Source organism: Nicotiana tabacum, chromosome 13 (assembly GCF_000715075.1).
Source record: "Nicotiana tabacum cultivar K326 chromosome 13, ASM71507v2, whole genome shotgun sequence".
NCBI lineage: Eukaryota > Viridiplantae > Streptophyta > Magnoliopsida > Solanales > Solanaceae > Nicotiana > Nicotiana tabacum.
The window spans coordinates 113,400,394-113,419,844 of NC_134092.1; the positions used below are offsets into that span (position 1 = coordinate 113,400,394).

The 19,451-nt window shown below is 37.8% G+C and overlaps 1 long non-coding RNA gene across 2 annotated transcripts; it reads left to right on the top strand.

The window, feature by feature from the left end:
- Positions 1 to 16,914: 16,914 nt before the first annotated feature.
- On the top strand, positions 16,915 to 18,882 carry LOC107829630 (uncharacterized). 2 transcript variants are annotated; one of them, XR_012698288.1, is made up of 4 exons: positions 16,915 to 17,212; positions 17,377 to 17,453; positions 17,548 to 17,633; positions 18,470 to 18,882. It is a non-coding gene; the product is annotated as an uncharacterized LOC107829630 (long non-coding RNA). The 2 variants fall into 2 exon arrangements; XR_012698287.1 differs by having other exon boundaries at positions 18,114 to 18,877.
- Positions 18,883 to 19,451: the final 569 nt, after the last annotated feature.

Consider the following 19,451-nt stretch of genomic DNA (forward strand, 5'->3'; position numbering starts at 1 on the left):
TATTTGTCGACGTTTTGGACATGTATAGGCTTTCCAACCTTGTCTAAATGACACATGCAGTGTTTTCATCAATGATGTTATTTACCACATCATCTGATAAGTGCAACCTGATTGCACTAGCAGCCCTTTCATCCAAGTCAGCCAAATTCTCAACTTTCATGGTATCATGCTTTTTTGACATGAGCATCTAGTACCTTGTGTAATCCTTGTTGGATGAGCAGATCCCTCATCCTTCTTTGCCATGTTAAGAAACCTCTATCTCTGTTGAATTTTGCTACCTCGTACTTTACTCCGGATATTTTTTTTTCACCGAGTATAGTACTACCAACAGTGAATTGTACTTCTGTGAATGAGCAAAATCTGTGTTCTGATACTAGGTATTGGGAATAAACCCTACCAGAAATAATAGTCACGGTAATAAAAGCAGAATAATAATGTAGCATTGAGATACGGTAATTAACAAGAATAAAAGAGTGATAACGACACCAAGATTGTTACGTGGAAAACCCTTTTGAATAAGGGAAAAACTACGGCTCCGAGAGGAGCAACCGATATCACTATAGCAAGGAATTTTATACTTTATAGGTCCGAGTAAAATACTCCATAGATTACTACAACGCTCAAAAGAAATAACCCTCTTTTGATATTCTCACCTCACTACAATATAGCTCACTCTCTATTTTTCTCACAAACTATTTTCTTATACCTTGTCTGTGATGCCTCACTCTTTCTTTATCTCTTTGTTGGTGTGTATTACAAATGAAGGAATACTTCTTTATTTATAGAGGTGAAGAACCTCTCAAAGATGTCTTGGGTGACATCAAAAATAGTAAACCAAACTTGTCTTCCTTCCTTTTTTGACTTTTCTTGTCACACAAATATTTTTGTGACAAACTTAGATTTGGATGGTGCAGACTTTGCCAAAGTAAGTTGTCTTTCTTTCACATGGGATGTACCTAACCATTTATCCACCAGACCATCACAGTCAGTTTGATTAGAGAAAGAGATGCAAAGCTTAAAAGTTGAAATAGGTAGATTTTCATGACGATACCTTTCCAAAGTATTGTCTACAATTCTCAAGAACTTACCTTGAAAGTTTTGAAAGTAAGATTCATCAAAACTAAGATGGGGGTTCGTCGAACATGCTTTAAGCCATGGCTTTGACAACACGCTGGTTCGGGCCGCAGTTTTTGTGGAGAGACGAGAGAGTATTTGGTGGAGGATTTCTATTGGTAACTCTGGAGTTCTATCCATGGCACTGAGGTTTTGTTCATCTATGTCATGTTCAAGGTTCCAGTTAGTATGGAGGTACTTTACCAACTGAACAAGCCTCACTTGTCTAGACGAGAGAGTATTTGGTGGACGATTTCTGTTAGTAACTCCGAAGTACTATCCATGGCACTGAGGTTTGTTTCCTATATGGATTTACTTGGAAAAAACATATATTTGAAATACCTAATTTATATTTTGTAAATAAGTTTATTATATTAATCAAGAAAATTTCACATGATTGATGTTATTGAGACCATTTGTATCGAACCTATTTCTTTTACAACTTCATAGACATATGTATTTTTCGTATGTGTGTTAAGGATCTAACAAACCTTACTTGACCAAATAATCGACAAGCCAACAACCACCATCAAGACGATGCTAGCTTAAGCTACTTTTGTGACTATAACCAATTGTGATAAGGTATGTGCATTTGTTTTGATGATTGGATAAACTTCACGAGAGAATCATATCAGGAACCTGATACAATTGGTTCCTTAGTGTTCAGAGCAACTAGTCAGATGTCTGGATCAATTCTCAATGAAATCAAATAAGGGAACAGCAGAGGGAACAAATAAGGATCAGTTCCTCCGGTCACAATAATATAAGTCAACTCTGCAGTTGTTAATGTTGTTTCACTATACTATACGGTAGCACTATTGAAGCGTGCAGTGTACCAAATGCTTCTTTGCATCATCTTTGATGACCTCACACATATATTATCAACATGAGGCAAGGGATTTCAATACACTTGCAAAAACCTAAACATTGAATCCTCTCAAGTGTGCAGCCGCCCTTATTTCCTCTGAGGCGTTGAAGAACAAAGCAGCAACAAAACAAAGGACCAGATCCCAGTATTAATTTATGTCGTGTGTCCTTTAGTATTGTTGTGTCTTTATCTTAAGCTATTAAAATGCAATTCCTATACATCTTTTCATAAGCATTCATAGGGCATCTTTTAAACCATTGTCATTGTGGTTGTTTTGACTAGAGCTAGTCAAGTGTGTAGCTTTGTAATAGAGTTATTACAAAGAGGCTTACAATATATTTATTATAAGAAGGTGAGGGATTAAGAGTTTAATTCCTAGATTACAATAGATTGTAATCTAAAGTTTACTCAGTTAATGAAGTTGAAATCCTACTAGGGTAGGTCGTGATTTTTAATCCCGTGAGTTGAGAGTTTTCTACATAAATATTGTTATATTCTTTGCTTACTGTATACTGTGTGAACTTATAGAGAACCAGGTTCTCTATATAGTTTGGTGGACATTTAGCTTAAATTGTTTGTCTCAAAAACAGAGGAGACAGAAAACTTTGCGATATTTGATTTCTTCTATACTTTTCCTTTCTTTAGCTCTCCTAAACCAAAGGAACAAAATTCACAATGACTATGATTGAAGAATTGTCGCTCTACCTGCCACGCACGTCAAGATTGGCACATGGTTTGGTAGCAATATATTCAATATGAACCAAGAAATTACCTCCTATATGCCTTTCCATAAGATTAATTATTAATATGTCAGCTGAATGAAAATTTTCATTATCTTACATTTTTCATTAAGTTGTTTGGAGTAATATTAGGACTTCTTAGAATCAAATATGAAATTACACAAGTTTTCATGATTTTTTTGTACTATATAAATAAGATAATTTAATAAATATAATTTTTAATTAAAAAATACAGCTATATCATGCAACTATTAGAGTAACTGGGAGCCTTTTGCTGAAACTTACATGTATCTAATTAACCATTAATTGTTTAACTTCATAGTTCAGAAGATCCAATCATTTTGATATATAAAAACAAAGAATTATATGACAATTCACAAATAGATTTTATTCTTTTATGTATAATTATTTATTCAAATTTTTATTTTAATAATATTAATATTATTTATAAAATCTTGTATTATATGGCTGGACATTAAGATAATAAGTGACAAAATATTCACTTAAGTAACTTTATTTACTAATCTATATTATTATAAAAGTGAAAAGCTCTTAACTGGAAAGTTGAATTATTAAAATACCTCTTTTTAAAAATTTAATAACCTTACAAATTAAAATAAAACTTCTCATTTGAAAAAGTGTCTTAAGATGCCTTGTAAGGAATGACTGTTGGATTTTCCAAAATAAAACAAAGGAAATAATTTTTTTTTAAAAAATCGAAAAGTTGAGAAAAAAACAAAGATAACTAAAGAAACAGTCCAAGTATGCGGTTAAAAGATATGGTGAAGGCTGAATTTATTTGCTCTAGAAGTCTGACTATTTTTCTTATCAAAGAAACTAAGAAGTTCTGAAAATTATATTGTTTCCATACAACATAACAAAGATATAAAGATTCGGAATCAAGGATAAATAATTGTTTTTGAAGAAAATGAAGTTTAACAATTATATGTATGTGGTAATATTTTTAACAATTTTTGTGTTCTTCTTTTTACTCCTTTTCTTTTGACTTTTTCTTAAGATTGGAGATAAGAAAGCAAATCAACGGAGGAGTTCATCACACATCAAATATCTTTTCTTTTATATACAACGGTGTATATTTTTTTCTCTTGTTAGTAACTTTTTATTGTTATCATTATCGAAAATTTTCCCGTGTGATAAATTGAAGAACTTAATAAAATGAAGTTATTACATGGAGGGAGTTACAAGAAGATGTCTATTGATGAACTGAAATCCAGGAATGGGTTATATAAGTGATCCTTAATTTAAAAAATAACAACAAAAGAAAAAATCTTTGTAAATAAAATTGAATCGATTAGCAAGCTATTTATTATTTTTTGTGCAAAAATGCAAAAAACATTAAAGCACTTGCCATTTTAAGTGAAAACAAAATAGTAAAATGAAATCTAATATATGAAAGAAAAAATACAACAAAATAAAAACCTCTGAATAGAATTACAAATAAACAAATAGAGTACTTTTGTAATGTATTTCTCTTAAAATGTTTTCAAAAAATATAAACAATTAAAAAAATTCTGAATTAAACTGGATTTACTTTTAAAAAGTCCCAATCTAAGACGCACACGAAAACTGAAACACTGATATTGGAATATTTTTAAAATTTTTACTTCTTCAAAGATATTATTAATATAGTCCTTTCAAAATCCATCAACTAAAAGTAATTCAATAATAATCATAGACTCTCGCGTCCATAAAAATAGAATATTCGGATGCATAGTTATGTACTTGGACAGGGAAAGAAAGCTTTCACCAAAATGAAAAAAGAGTAGATTAATCATGTAGCAGTTTGATTTCATTTTTTGATACTGCTTTATTCTTTTCTAATATTTTGGAAATAATTCACATAATATTTCTTATACATTAAAGATATAGGAAAATTTGCGTTTTGTGCATTTTGCTGGTAAGGGAAAAAAAGACATCTTTTGTCAGTTACCTGATCATTTAAGTATTTAAGAAGAGATAGCATTTCTAAACAATTCAAAAAAGAATACCTAAATCTTCATGGACTATTTGTTCTTGTTAAAGCTAAAAAAGAAGCATGATTGTTTAACCAAAAAACGGATATAGTTGAATTTGTACGTAGTTCTAAGGATACATGATATAAATTGATACAAATCTAAAAAAATATATAAATGGATATTTAAATTAGTTATAAAAGGAAATGAATACAAACCCAAATTGAATAGAGAGTGATTGATAAGAAAACAAGATGAATCGATATCAAAGCCCAAAATGGATAATATTTACTAGATGTTATGTAAATCTGAGTGAATCTGAATGTGAATGAATAAAATCTGCCCTTTTACAGATGATAACCACTCTTAATATAGTGAGAAAATCCTACTTTGGATATAATTAAAAATATATAGTGGGGATCCCATGATAATTAAGTAATAAGCTTTTCCTTTATTCAAGCCGTGATTTCTACCGAGATTCTCTCCCCAAATGCGGTTATAACGGCTTTTTGTTCCTTGGCTCGGTCTCGATCTTGGACGGTCTCGGTATTGATCGGTCTCTGGGTCTCGAGCTCAATCTTGACTCGATCTCGGCAATGACCGGTCTCTGGATCTCGAGCTCGGCCTTCCAACTTCACATCATAGCTCGATATTATAATGATAAACCTCGGTCCATCATGATCCAATCTTGATTAGTCACACGAAGGAAAAACTCGGTTTTGACCATATAAAGATAGTCCCCTCGTTTCTCGAAAAGAAGGTAGCGAGAAATGATATAATTTTTCACCTCCGACTAGATGAACACTGACGTCTGCGACGAGCCCGATTGTGACTTATGTGACAAAAGTCTCGTCGGTCCAGTTACCAAGGTATTAAATGTGCGTCAGTCGATGGTCGGCCACTGCCAGTTTACCGTTACTGTGAAATCTATAAATAGCTCATTTCTTCGTCATTCCAAACTTTTACTTTCAAATCTTTTTCATTCCTATCTTGATAGTTTTTTGCCATCTCCAAAGCTCCATATTTCCTAGTTTTCAAATTTCTTTGTATGTTCTTCATAAAACACCAAATATTTCCATCTCCATTCTTCTTCGTTCACAAAAACTAAATGACCAAAATATCTAAAACCGTTCCGCAGAAAGAAGCTGTTTTCTCATCTCGGTCGGCCGGCAAAAACCAGTGGTGGAGCCACGCCTTGAAGAACTTGTTCCCGGGGGGTGTGTTATTGATTCCGACTTTAAGGTCGAGAAACTCTCATCGACTGTTGGTCGATGCGAGCCAGTATTGAGATATATATGCTCGATACCAAAAAGTCTTCTTGATCTGGTGAAAAAAGACTGCAATTGGGAAAACAAAGAGGTTGTGATACCGGCATCGGAGGAGGCGATCACTACCCACGTGGAAGGGTACCTGAGTGTTTACATTTATCCTTTCAAGTTGGGTCCCCTCGATTCAGTCATCGCCGATTTTTGTAAGAAATACCAGGTGACCCTCGGTCAAATTCATCCTTTATTCTGGAGGATTGTGATACTACTTCATTTCTTTTTAAGCAAAATCGATGGGCTTCCCTTCACCCTCGACCACCTCGTAAGATTATATAGCCCTAGACTTTACCAAGGTGGGATGATAAAGCTTCAACGTCGAGCCACAAAGGTGTTTACCTCGAGTATAGATGAACACAAAGATCGGGGTTGGATGGGCCGGTTTGTTCGGGTGAAGACCTCAGACCTAATCCTGGCTGAGAGTATGTCATTTGCCAGAAATAGAATATGAAACGTAAGTATGACCCCGTTTTTAGTTTTTGTTGTTTTTACTTCTTCATTTTTTCTTATCAGTGTTTTTCTTGACACAGTCATTGCTTGGATGCCGGGTGCAGTTCCCCACCTCGAGAACTGGGTCAAGATCCTAGTTTTGACGTCGTCATACGCCGAGCACACATGGCGCGATTTGTCAAAGGGTCGGTGGGAGGCTCGTACTCATGGTAAGATTTTTTCCTGGCTTACCGATTTGCCTATCGTTCAAGCATTTGTTTTCTCAAGTATGAGTTTATTTACTTTCTCCTTTTGTAGGTCTCGGAAAGGATGTGGTTATGAGACCCTCGCCCGTAGATGAAGAGGTTTTACCGCCTATCTCAAAACTGGCGATGGAGATTAAGAGAAAAAAGGGCCTCGAACCCCGAGGGTCAAAACCCCAAGAAGAGAGTGGCCCGTAAACCCAAGGGGAACACAATCCCACTAACTATGGAGTCAGTTCAAAGACTAAGGGATGAAGAAGAAGAAGAAGAAGTAGAAGAAGAAGGTGGTTTTGGGCTGGTGGCCCATGTACGAGCTCGCATCGATATTCAGAAAGCTTTGGAATCGGTGGGAGTTGATACTACACCGTTTAGGCTCGATGAGGTCGAGGAGGGACTCCGGCCCAAGTTCTCGAGTCAAAGGGAACCGAAGATGCTTTACCTCGGGGTGAAGAGATTGTCTAAGAGGCGGTGAAATCCGGTGCAAAAACCGGGCTTGAGGCTCCCTAAGAAGGAGGCAGCGCCGCAAAAGATCTACTCGGGGTAATAGAGATCGGGGATTCCTCGTTTCCTTCATTTTCCTAGTCGATGATACGCAGCGCTCAGGCAGTGGAGGCCTATCACGGGGAAGGAGCCCATGAAGAGGAAGATCCTTTCCGTGATTATTTTATCGGGGTAGAAGATGTCACCGGTCTTGGTGACTCGGAGGCTCCGAAGATAAGCTCGGTCGAGGTGGGAGTTTCTTGTCTTTTCAATGAAGCTCAACATGCCCAGAATCGGGTAAGTTTATTTTCTCTTTGTTAATACTTGTGTTTTCTTTCCTTGTATAATCCCTTCTTTCTATTTTTGTAGGCCTCTGTGCTTCATCATGAGGTGTTTCTCCGATCTCGAGGGGAGCTGAGCCGACACAAAGCCAAAACCTGAGGGCTTACTGAGGAGAGAGATGACTTCAAGCTTCTTAGTGAGCGGAGAGAAGGGGAAGCAAAAGGACTTTGGGCTGAGCTAGAAGTAGCTCGGAAAGAACAAGCCAATTTGTCCAAGAAGGTAAAAAGAATTTTTGAAGTTAATGAGAATGACTCAGGCGTGATATCTAATAGTTCGGTCCCATAGGTCCAACAAAAGCTCGATGTGATCAGGAAGCTTAGTGTTGAAGTTGACGCAGTGTGAGCGGAGGCCGAGGAGTGGAAAAAGAATATGGATCGCCCGGCCTCAGAAAAGGAGGCTGCCCGAGCTCAACTGGCTCGGCTGAGACCCAACTCCAAAGCTTGAAATAGAAAGCCTCGGTGCAAGCCAAGAAAATCGAGGAGTTCCAGTCTCGGTTGGGCTCAGCAACTTCTGATCGAGAGAGACTGGCCACAGAACTTGTAGCGGCCAGATCAGAGGTCGAAATAGCTACGGCTAATGCTGATGCAATGGTGGCCGTCAACCAGTCTGACACTGAAGTTGCTCAGGTTTGAGAAAAAGAGGTTGCCGAGGTTGGTCAGGCTCGAACAAACTGGGTTGCCGAGCATGCTAAATGCCAGTCTTGGAGGGAGACTCTCGAGGAATCCATGCACATGGCTTTGATCTTACAGCCGAGATCGAGAATTCTAAGGAGCTTGAAGTCGAAGCTAGAGTATTGGCCTTTCCTGATAATGATGATACCGGGAGTATGAGCGGATCTGAAAGCGAATGAGGCCTCGAGGGCGAAGATGCTTCTCCCGGAGAGGACTAAGTCCTTTAGTATTTTTTGTGTTTCTTTTAAGACCATTTTGGTCTTTTGTAAAGAGACTTGATCGGGCCATGGTGCCCTTGTAAATGATTTTTGATATATATAATAAACTTTCTTCCTTTCCGCCTTATAAAATTATGAAGTTGTATTCTAAGATCCAAGGTTTAAACAATTTGATTGGATTTGAATTAGTATATCCCTTAGACTTTATGGTCGAGTGAGTGCTTGCTCGAGCTCGAAGTAAAGTAACCTTAGGTCTTTTGTTTGAGCGAGGACGGTCTCTCGAACTCAAGACAAAAAAAAATAGCCCTTAGGCTTTATGGTCGAGTGAGTGCTTGCTCGAACGCGAAGTAAAGTAACCTTTAAGTTTTTTATTTGAGTGAGTTCGGTCTCTCGAACTCAAGACAAAAACATACCCCTTAGGCTTTATGGTCGAGTGAGTGATTGCTCGAACTCGAAGTAAAGTAACCCTTAGGTCTTTTGTTTGAGCGAGGACGGTCTCTCGAACTCAAGACAAAAAAATAGCCTTTAAGCTTTATGGTCGAGTGAGTGCTTGCTCGAACTCGAAGTAAAGTAACCCTTAGGTCTTTTATTGGAGCGATTTTGGTCTCTCGAACTCAAGACAAAAGACAGCCCTTAGGCTTTTGTAATAAATATTGTTTATGGATTTGTCCCCTTTTCGGCTTGAAAGAGTTTCTTATCATTTGTGTTTGCGAAACTTGTACTCATTAGAGTTTTTGAGGATTTGCTATTATAGAAGTCTTTTATGACTTTGCCGGGGGTAGCCTTTTTAATCGGTTTATGAAATATTTCGAAGGCCTGCTTTGTTACGGAATTCGGTCGTCTCTGATCCGTTGTTAATTCGGCTGTAGCCTCTTTAGTTCGGGATTTGCCTCTTGGGCGTGTTTTCCCATTTCACTTCGAGCTTGCCCGAAGTGTCAGTCCCCGAGTGGGGTGGCTGTAGCCTATAAAATTAAGGGTTGCCTGAGGTCTTATGAACTTCAGAGTTTTATATAAATCAATCTCGTTGATTTTTTGGACGGCAGTACCCGATTGTGGGGTAATCATCCGAACTCTGATCATAGTCGGCCTTTAAGCCTGTTTGCACAATAGATCGGGAGTATGAAGTAGAAAAACTTTTATGAGATATGAGATATTGGTAAAGAAGAAATTTCTCTCTTTGTAAATCATTATACATGTGTACATGTTTTGTGCCAAGGCTCGAGCAAACTACGCGAGCATGGTTCGTTCGACCGTTTGGCCCTTACAAATTTTTTCTATCGGGATCCTGCTGCCATGAAGTAATTTCCTCGCATAAAACTTGATATTCGAGGGCAATCAAATATTTTGTAAGGGCCAAATGGTCCTTACAAAACTTGATATTTGAGGGCAATCGAATATTTTGTAAGGGCCAAATGGTCCTTACAAAACTTGGTATGTTCTAATTTTTCCTAACTTAGAACATAAAACTTGGTATTCGAGGTTGATTGTAAATAGGCCTCGGATACTGTTGAATTGTTCTAAGTTAGCACGAACAATGATTGCCTCATCAAAAATCTCGCTGGAAAACCCATTTGGGACAAAATCGGTCTAAGGGAAAAAGAGTGCAACGCGTGCTTTCAGACCTAAAGGCTTCATGTTAAAGAGTCCATCGCTGTTTTTGGTCGAACACCTGCAAGGGTTAGTTTTGAAATATAAATGAGAATGGGAGCGGTCGTACCTTAGCAGTAGTATCGTTTTAGGTGCGATACATTCCAATTGCTCGGTAGTGTTTGCCGTTTATCATGCCGAGATTGTAGGATCCTTTTCCGATGATTTCGAGAACCTGATATGGTCTTTCCCAGTTTAGACCTAGTTTCCCTTCATTCAGATTTTGAGTGTTGAGGGTGACTTTCCTTAGCACCAAATCCCCGATTTTAAAATGTCTAAGATTGGTTCTTCGATTGTAGTACCTTTCGATCCGTTATTTTTGGTGGCTAATCGAACGAGAGCGGCTTCGCACCTTTCGTCCAACAATTCTAGGCTCGTATTCATGGTCTCGTTATTTGACTCCTCTGTTGTATATCGAAACCTGATGCTAGGTTCTCCGACCTCGACCGAGATGAGAGCTTCGACGCCATAAACCAACGAGAACGGTGTTACTCCGGTACTGAATTTTGATGTTGTGCGGTATGCCCAAAGGACCTCGGGTAGTATTTCTCTCCATTTTCATTTGGCGTCGGTCAATCTCTTCTTAAGATTTTGGATAATGATTTTGTTAGTCGATTCGGCTTGTACGTTCCCGCTGGGATGATAAGGTGTTGATAGGATCCTTTTGATCTTGTGATCCTTGAGAAATTTAGTTACTTTGCTGCCGATGAATTGTTTTCCATTATCACATACAATCTCGGAGGGCATCCCGAATCGACATATGATGTGGTCCCAAATGAAGTATATGACTTCCTTTTCTCTGACTTTCTCGAAAGCCTGTGCTTCAACCTATTTAGAGAATTAATCAGTCATAAACAAAATAAACTGAACCATACCTGGGGCCGATGGGAGAGGGCCGACGATGTCCATTCCCCATTTCATGAAGGTCCATGGGGATAGGATCGAGTGAAGTAGTTCCCCGGGTTGGTGAATCATGGGCGCTTGCCTTTGGCATTCGTCGCATTTTCGAACAAACTCCCTTGCATCCTTGCCCATATCGGTCCAATAATACCCTGCTCTGATTACTTTGTGGACCAGCGAATCGACACCAGAATGATTTCCACAAGTGCCCTCGTGAATTTCCCGTAAGGTGTAATCGGTATCTCTCGGTCCCAAATATATTGCCAATGGTCCATCGAATGTCCTTCTAAATAGTGTTCCGTCTTCGGACAAGGTGAACAGTGCTGCTTTTGTGCGCAGAGCTCTCGATTCCTTTGGATTCGATGGAAGCTTCCCGTTCTTAAAGTACTTTATGTATTTGTTTCTCCAATCCCAGGTTAAACTTGTGGAGTTTATCTCGGCGTGACCTCCTTGGATTACCGATCTCATGAGTTGTACGACAATCCCCGAGTTGAGTTCCTCATCTTCGACCGATGAACCTAAGTTTGCAAGAGCGTCAGCCTCGCTGTTCTGTTCTCGAGGCACATGTTGCAAGGTCCATTCTTTAAATAGATGTAAATTCACATGTAGTTTATCCAAGTACCTCTGCTTTCGATCTTCTCAGACTTCAAAAGTCCCGTTAACTTGGTTTACCACGATGAGGGAATCACACATAGCCTCTACGACTTCCGCTCGCAAGCTTCTAGCTAGTTCGAGACTTACAATCATGGCCTCATACTCGGCCTCATTGTTAGTCAATTTTGTAGTTATGATAGACTGTCTAACTACATTACCTGTGGGTGATTTTAGTACGATGCCTAGTCTGGACCACTTCGTGTTTGAGGCACTATTCGTAAAGAGGGTCCAGACACCCGAAGAGGTACCCGATTTTATTAGTAGCTCTTTTTCAATCTCGGGTACGAAGGCTGGTGTAAAGTCAGCCATGAAGTCCGCCAAGATTTGAGATTTGATGGTGGTTCGGGGTCGATACTCAATATAGTACCCACTTATTTCTATGGCCCATTTGGCCAATCGACCCGAGAATCTTGGGTTTGTGCAGAATATTTCGAAGAGGATAAGTTGTTACAACACATATCGGATGGCACTGGAAATATGGTTTTAGTTTCCTAGAGGCGCTTATTAAATCAAGCGCTAATTTTTCTAAGTGTGGATATCTAGTTTCGGCCTCGCCTAAGGTTCGACTGACATAATAAATAGGGAATTGCGTACCGCGTTCTTATCGAACCAGGACTCCACTTACCGCTATCTCCGAGACAACTAAGTACACGTAAAGTTGTTTGTCCACTTTCGGGTTATGAAGCAGTGACGAGCTCGATAAATACCGTTTTAGTTCCTCCAAAGCCGGGTGGCATTTCGGAGTCTATGCAAAGTTACTCTTTTTCTTAAGTAGCGAGAAAAATCGGTGGCTTCTATTTGAGGATCTCGAAATGAATCGTCCTAGGGTGGCTATCTGTCCCATTATCCTCTGCACGGCCTTCACATTATCCACTACCGTAATATCCTCGATAGCTTAGATTTTATCGGGGTTGATCTCGATTCCCCGATTGGATACCATGAAACCAAAAAACTTGCCCGAGCCAAACTTGAATGCATATTTTTGGGGGTTGAGCTTCATATTGTATTCCCTCAGTATATCGAAAGTTTCCTGCAAATGCTTTAGATGGTCCTATGCTCACAGGGACTTAACTAACATATCATCAATATAAACTTCCATTGATTTTCCTATTTATTTTTCAAACATTCGGTTTACTAGGTGTTGATAAGTTGCACCAGCATTTTTTAGACCGAATACATTATGTTAAAACAATAGGCACCGTACTTAGTGATAAACGAGGTCTTTTACTGGTCCTCCAGGTTTATCTGTATCTGATTGTACCCGGAGTAGGCATCGAGAAAACTGAGAGTCTCATGGCCGGCCGTGGCATCGATCATACGATCGATATTAGGCAAAGGAATAGAATCCTTAGGGACTACCACTACGTTTGCTAGCCATTCGGGATATTTTACTTCTCGAATGGATCCTATTTTAAGAAGTTTGGTTACCTCGTCCTTGATGAAGGCATGTTTGACCTCAGACTAAGGCCTTATTTTTTGCTTTACCGGATGGAATTTCGGATCGAAGCTTAATCTATGAGTGGTTATTTCTGGTGGGATCCCTGTCATGTCAAGATGGGACCAAGTGAAACAGTCCATGTTTGCTGTAAGAAATTGAATAAGCTTTTTCTTGAGCTCGGGATTTAACCTCGTGCCTAGGTATACCTTTCGCTCTGGTACATGTTCGATTAGTGTGATTTGCTCCAGCTCTTCGATCATTGATTTGGTAGCATCGGAATCATCGGGGACCATGAAGGATCGAGGGATCCCATAATCATCATCTTCATCAGTTTTCTACTTCTCTAGTTGGGTAGAGGCTGACATTTGTGATTGCTATTTGGTGTCCCGTTTCTCCTTTGAATTTGATCCCTTTGTCGATGATAGTGATGATATCAGAATTACTTCATCGACAACAAATATTTCCTTTGCGGTCAGTTGTTCCCTGTAGACCATTTTGATTCCCTCTGGTGTTGGGAATTTTAGAACCTGGTGAAGGGTCGAGGGAATGGCTCTCATGTTGTGGATCCACGGCCTCCCGAACATGGCGTTAAACTTCATGTTGCCCTCGATCATGTGGAACTTCATCTCTTGGATGGTCCCCGCCACATTTACTGGCAAAATTATCTTGCCCTTAGTAGTTTCACACGCCATATTAAATTCGTTTAGCACCAGGGTTGCGGGCACGACCTGGTCTTGTAGATCGAGTTGCTCTACGAACCTTAATTGAATGATCTTGGCCGAACTACCTGGATCAATTAACACACGCTTAACTTTAGTTTTATCCAAAAGTACAAATATTACCAGTGCATTGCTATAAAGCTGCATGATCGGACTGCAGAGGTCGAGGCCATTTAGTATTTTTGATGCGTCTATAGCTGACACGATGGCAGATGCATCAATATTGAAGTTATATTCTGATAACCGCGGTGCTTCATTAGGTCCGGTATGCCTGTCGAACCTATTCTTGTTCATCAACCTTCGAGACCCTTGGCCTCGATCACTTCTCCTTTCGCCTCGTACAGAGTTGCTTCACGGTTCGCTACCCCCACGATCTCCGTTATACGGCCGGTATAGGTCCCTATTCGATCAAGTTGTGGTCGTCTTCGACTCTAATCTTCAATTGATATCGCTATCCCTTTTAATAACAGACCCAGAACCCAATTGGTCGTCTTCGACTCTAATCTTCAATTGATATCGATTGTGTACATCGGCCCAGGTAATAGCCGGGTACTCAATCAAGTTCTGCTTCAACTGTCGTGAAGCCATCGAGCTTGATTCATTCAGTCCTTGGGTGGAAGCTTGAACGGCTCAATCGTTCGTGACTGATGGTAGATCCATTCGTTCCATTTGGAAATGAGATACGAACTCTCTTAGCATCTCGTTATCGTTTTGCCTTACCTTGAAAAGGTCCGACTTCTTGGTCTCGGCCTTTATGGCTCTGGCATGTGCTTTTACGAAAAAAGCTATAAGTATAGCAAAAGAATCGATAGAGTTAGGCGGTAAATTATGATATCATAGCATTGCTCCCTTAGACAGGGTTTCCCCGAACTTCTTTAATAATACGGATTCGATCTTGTCGTCTTCTAGATCGTTCCCTTTAATGGCACATGTGTAAGAGGTGACATGTTCGTTGGGGTCGGTCGTCCCATTATATTTAGGAATTTCGGACATGCGAAACTTCTTGGGGATCGGTTTGGGAGCCGTGCTCGGGGGAGGGGGGAAGGGAGGGTTTTTGTACGAAATTTTTGGAATCCAAGCCCTCCAATATTGGTGGTGCTCCCGCGATTTGATCAACCCTGGAGTTATAAGTTTATACTATTTTGTCGTTTGCTTCAATCCTCTTTTCTCCTGACTCAATTCATTTTGTTAGTTCCTCGAGCATCCTAATAATTTCGGGATTAGTCTTGTTCATTTGATCTTACCACAGCTGGCCCCGTTTTGTGGGTGACTTCTAGGGGTTGACCGGGCTCGGGCCTGCTCGGTGTCTGGGTTTGACTCTGCAACTCAGCTATCTCTATTGGTTGAGCTTGCAACATTTCGAAAATCATACGCAGGCTGATCTTGTCTTCTCCAACATTTTAGGTGTTTTGAACTGCAGAACGAGTTCTACCATGAATGTTGTTTCAGGGTCTGAACGTTGGTTCGCCTCAATTGCCATATGCGAATTAACATCAATTGGATCTATGGCCCGAGTTCCAACGGGGTCAACAAGTGGTCTTTCATTCCCGTGCGTCAGGTTGTTATTCTTATCTTGAAGGTTAGCTTCGTTGTCGATAGGTAGGGCCATTAATTGAGAGATTGTCGTTTTTAACCTGAAATCAAAGACACTTCCAAGAACAAGTATAAAATAGTGTGTTTTGTAGAGATTCGTACCAAATAACAACTATTATCCTTAGCCCCACGATGGGCGCCAAACTACTTAAGCGAAAAACGGATAGAGTTGAGTTTGTATGTAGTTCTAAGGATATGTGATATAAATTGATACAAATCTGGAAAAATATATAAATGGATATTTAAATTAGTTATAAAAGAAAATGAATACAAACCCAAATTGAATAGAGAGTGATTGATAAGAAAACAAGATGAATCAATATCAAATCCCAAAATGGATAATATTTGCTAGATGTTATATAAATCTGAGTGAATCTGAATGTGAATGAATAAAATCTGCCCTTTTACAAATGATAACCACTCTTAATATAGTGAGGGAATCCTACTTTGGATATATTTAAAAATATATAGTGGGGATCCCATGATAAATTAATTAATAAGTTTTTCCTTGATTCAAGCAGTGATTTCTGCCGAGATTCTTTTCCCAAATGCGGTTATAACGACTTTTTTGTTCCTTGGCTCGGTCTCGATCTTGGCTGGTCTCGGTATTGATCGGTCTCTGGGTCTCGAGCTCGATCTTGACTCGATCTCGGTAATGATCGGTCTCTGGGTCTCGAGCTCGACCTTTCAACTTCACATCATAGCTCGATATTATAATGACGAACCTCGTTCCATCATGCTCCAATCTTGACTAGTCACATGAAGGACAAACTCGATTCTGACCGTATACAATGATAACTTATAAAATTGAAGCAATGAATTATAAAGCTTGAATAAATTTTAAGTTGAATATATGGATTGAGATGATTGAAGACTTATCCGATAGTATTGAGTTGGCTAAATAAGAATCAACAATCATTAATTTCTTGTACTTACACTTTTGTCTTCAACTTTTATTCTATAACTCAAACACAATTTTCAATATTATATTTATGTAATTTTTTGTAAAAATAATTATGGACAGGATACACACGTAACGCGTGCGCCGAGAAACTAGTTACATATATAGATCGATAAACTATAATAAACAGAAATTAACCTGGTATGACAAGCTAGTATAATCATTTTTTACAATATCAATCAATGTATATAACTTAAATTCCATTACAATTGGCATGGACACTGCTCTTAATGGATTCTGGTAAAAGTTAGAGTACTTTGATGGGATTCGCAAATTCTTCAATGGGTTTAAACATCAGGGGGCATTCAATTGAAGAGAAGAATAATGAAAACAGGTAAAGTAGCTGATAACCGATCTGTTGATAGTAATGTAAATAGTGTCAACAAAATGAAGTGGGTTGCTATGGGAAGGCGTGTTGGAAATCAAATTCACAAAAACAATAATCATTTAAAATCTGAGTGACCATTTTACCCTTCAGAAATAATTAATTCCTTCAATCTTAATTACAAAATGTAAAAGTATCTATATATAAATATAATGCAGGGGAATTAAAAGCTGATGTGGCACTCTCATATCCCAGCAAATGTATTTATCTAATTTCTTAGTTTTTCATCTTTTTCCTCTAATTTTAATTCAACATAATTAATTATTAAATCTGAATATTAGGTTCAATTACATCCCCTAATAATGAGGAAACAGAGAAGGCAACGGTTTCAAAATTCTCAGAAAATTTTCTAGCCAAAATTTGTATCTGGACATCCAAAAGTCGCCATATGAAACGCACCTTTATTGAAGAAAACAAAAGTGCTCCTTCGTAACAACAATAAAAGCAACAAAAAGAACCGCAGTTGACATTCCATTCTCCCTCCTACAGCCTACAGGTTAGTAATTCTGATACCCACACTGAAGTTCATTAATTTCTTAAAACTCTAAAGGTAATTATTTTATCATTGTTGAATGTTGATACATATAATATTTGTTATCTAAATTTTTTGAGTTCGTTTGAATATAATCATTTGTTATACCCTATGTTTGTTGTGGTTAGGGTTTTGATCTACTAAGAACGAGCGGATATATCTGAATATAGGTGGAAGAATCGTTAGCAGAGGCATCTCTCTTTTGGTGAGAACTGAACTAAGTTGTGAATTTTTTTTACTCAATTTAGTTTTTTTCCCTGAATAATTCGGAAAGATGGCTTTTTTTGGGTGAGTTTCAGAACCATTTCTTCAAAAAGTGAAAAGGCACCTTCTCTTGATGATTTTTTCCACGGCTCAGTTTGTTTTCACATCCTCGCAGTCTAAGGTATATACTCCACAAAATCATTAAACTCCTGCTTTTGAAAGTTAAAGTTCTCTCTTGTAATGTTAGGTCCACGTTAATTATCTTTTTCTTTTTATTTCTGTCCACTTTATTCGGTGCCCGAAACTCTAATTAGTTGAAGTGTTGACAGCTCATGGGCAGACTTTCATCGTTTGTCACTTGAACAATATGTGTGTGTAAATATTTTAACAAATACGTATTTTTCTTAAGTTACAACCATTGTAAAAAAAATAAAATAATAATAATAATAATAATAATTTAGTGGGGGAGATGATATTCTTGTAAAAGCTTCTGCTTCTTCTTCTTATCTTACTGATATCCTTATTTTTTGGCTTTAATTCACTGCATTTAATGTGCGTGTCTCTTTAGATGTATGTTTTCAAAAATACCTAATTTTTATTTTTTCCTATATTGGTAATTTTTTGGTCTATAGCACCTAAATGCAACTTCGATCCCGTGCAGAAATAGATCTCATGCTTAATGTAATCTGCAATATGGATCTAGAATAATCAGTTTTCGCGGTGTTATTCCTGGCTAGAACCAACATAAGACTACACGATCACGGGCACAACATAGATGATAGGGACTAAACAGCTGCATAATGGGTGAGATGGCTAGAATCCGGAGAGTGCAACTTTAATTTCAAGAAGTTTTGATGAATGATCGTAAAACTATTTCATTTGGAAGTTGAAAAGTGATGCTTAATGTGAGAAAGAGACAACAAGATCAATGGTGAAACAATTGACTTGTAATGTTGCAAGCTTTCTTTTATTGTAGTTGTGTAAATATATTGGAACTCAAATTACTTTGAATCTTAGTATTGAGGACTACAGATTACTACAAGATTGACAACAATGAAAAGTTTCGGGATGAAATGGAAGGAAAGGAAGGGAAAAGAACATGTGGATGGTTTTTGCTGCTGAAAAATGAGTATTTTTCTTTGTTGCACACACCTTAAAAACCAAAGGCTGCCTTGTGAAATATGGAGTGAGCTATAGTTAGGATATTATTACTCTAGAAAATGTATTCATTGGTTTGTCTTTTTTCTTTTCAAAATTAATTATTTAATTCGATTTCGTTTGATTTCTAATTGTAGAATTGGGAACGTAATCAATACTACATTCTTAAATACCACTTCCAAAGTTCTTTTACATTTCATTCTTTAAAATCCTCTTAATTTATTTCTCTTACCTTCCGCAATTGCATTACAACTTTTCGAATTCGTTATAACTCCTTTTCGTTCTTCCTAGACTCTCTAACTTTATAAGCTCTTATTCATCAACTTAATTGAGATTGATTATTACAAAGGAAAAAAAGAGAGGAGGGTTTCAGTTTACACTATATTAATCAACAAGATAATAGCACGTTTATTTGTTTAAGAGACATTGATCTTCTCTTATGAAGAGTATGAACTCACTTAACTCTCTATTGAAAGAAAAGAAACGTTGAATACTTATACACATATATATTGGATGGAAAGTTAGATAAAGATACGAACTTTAAGTGTTAATAATAAAAAGGATTAAAACTTAAAGTCTGATCTGTTTGAATCTGTATACTAAAAGAAATTTTTAAAACACTGTTAATATTTGGATATTAAAGAATATTATTTAGGTAAATAATTTAAATTGAGGTCTAATAAGACCGCGCGAAGCGCGGTAAAATCCAATATTTTATAATAAATTTGAGTCTCTTCCATTACTTTGCATGTAAATTTATGAATACATCAAATACTATGTACTATCCATCTGAATTTATGAATACATAAAATACATTGCATAAGGTATCTTTTCTACTTTA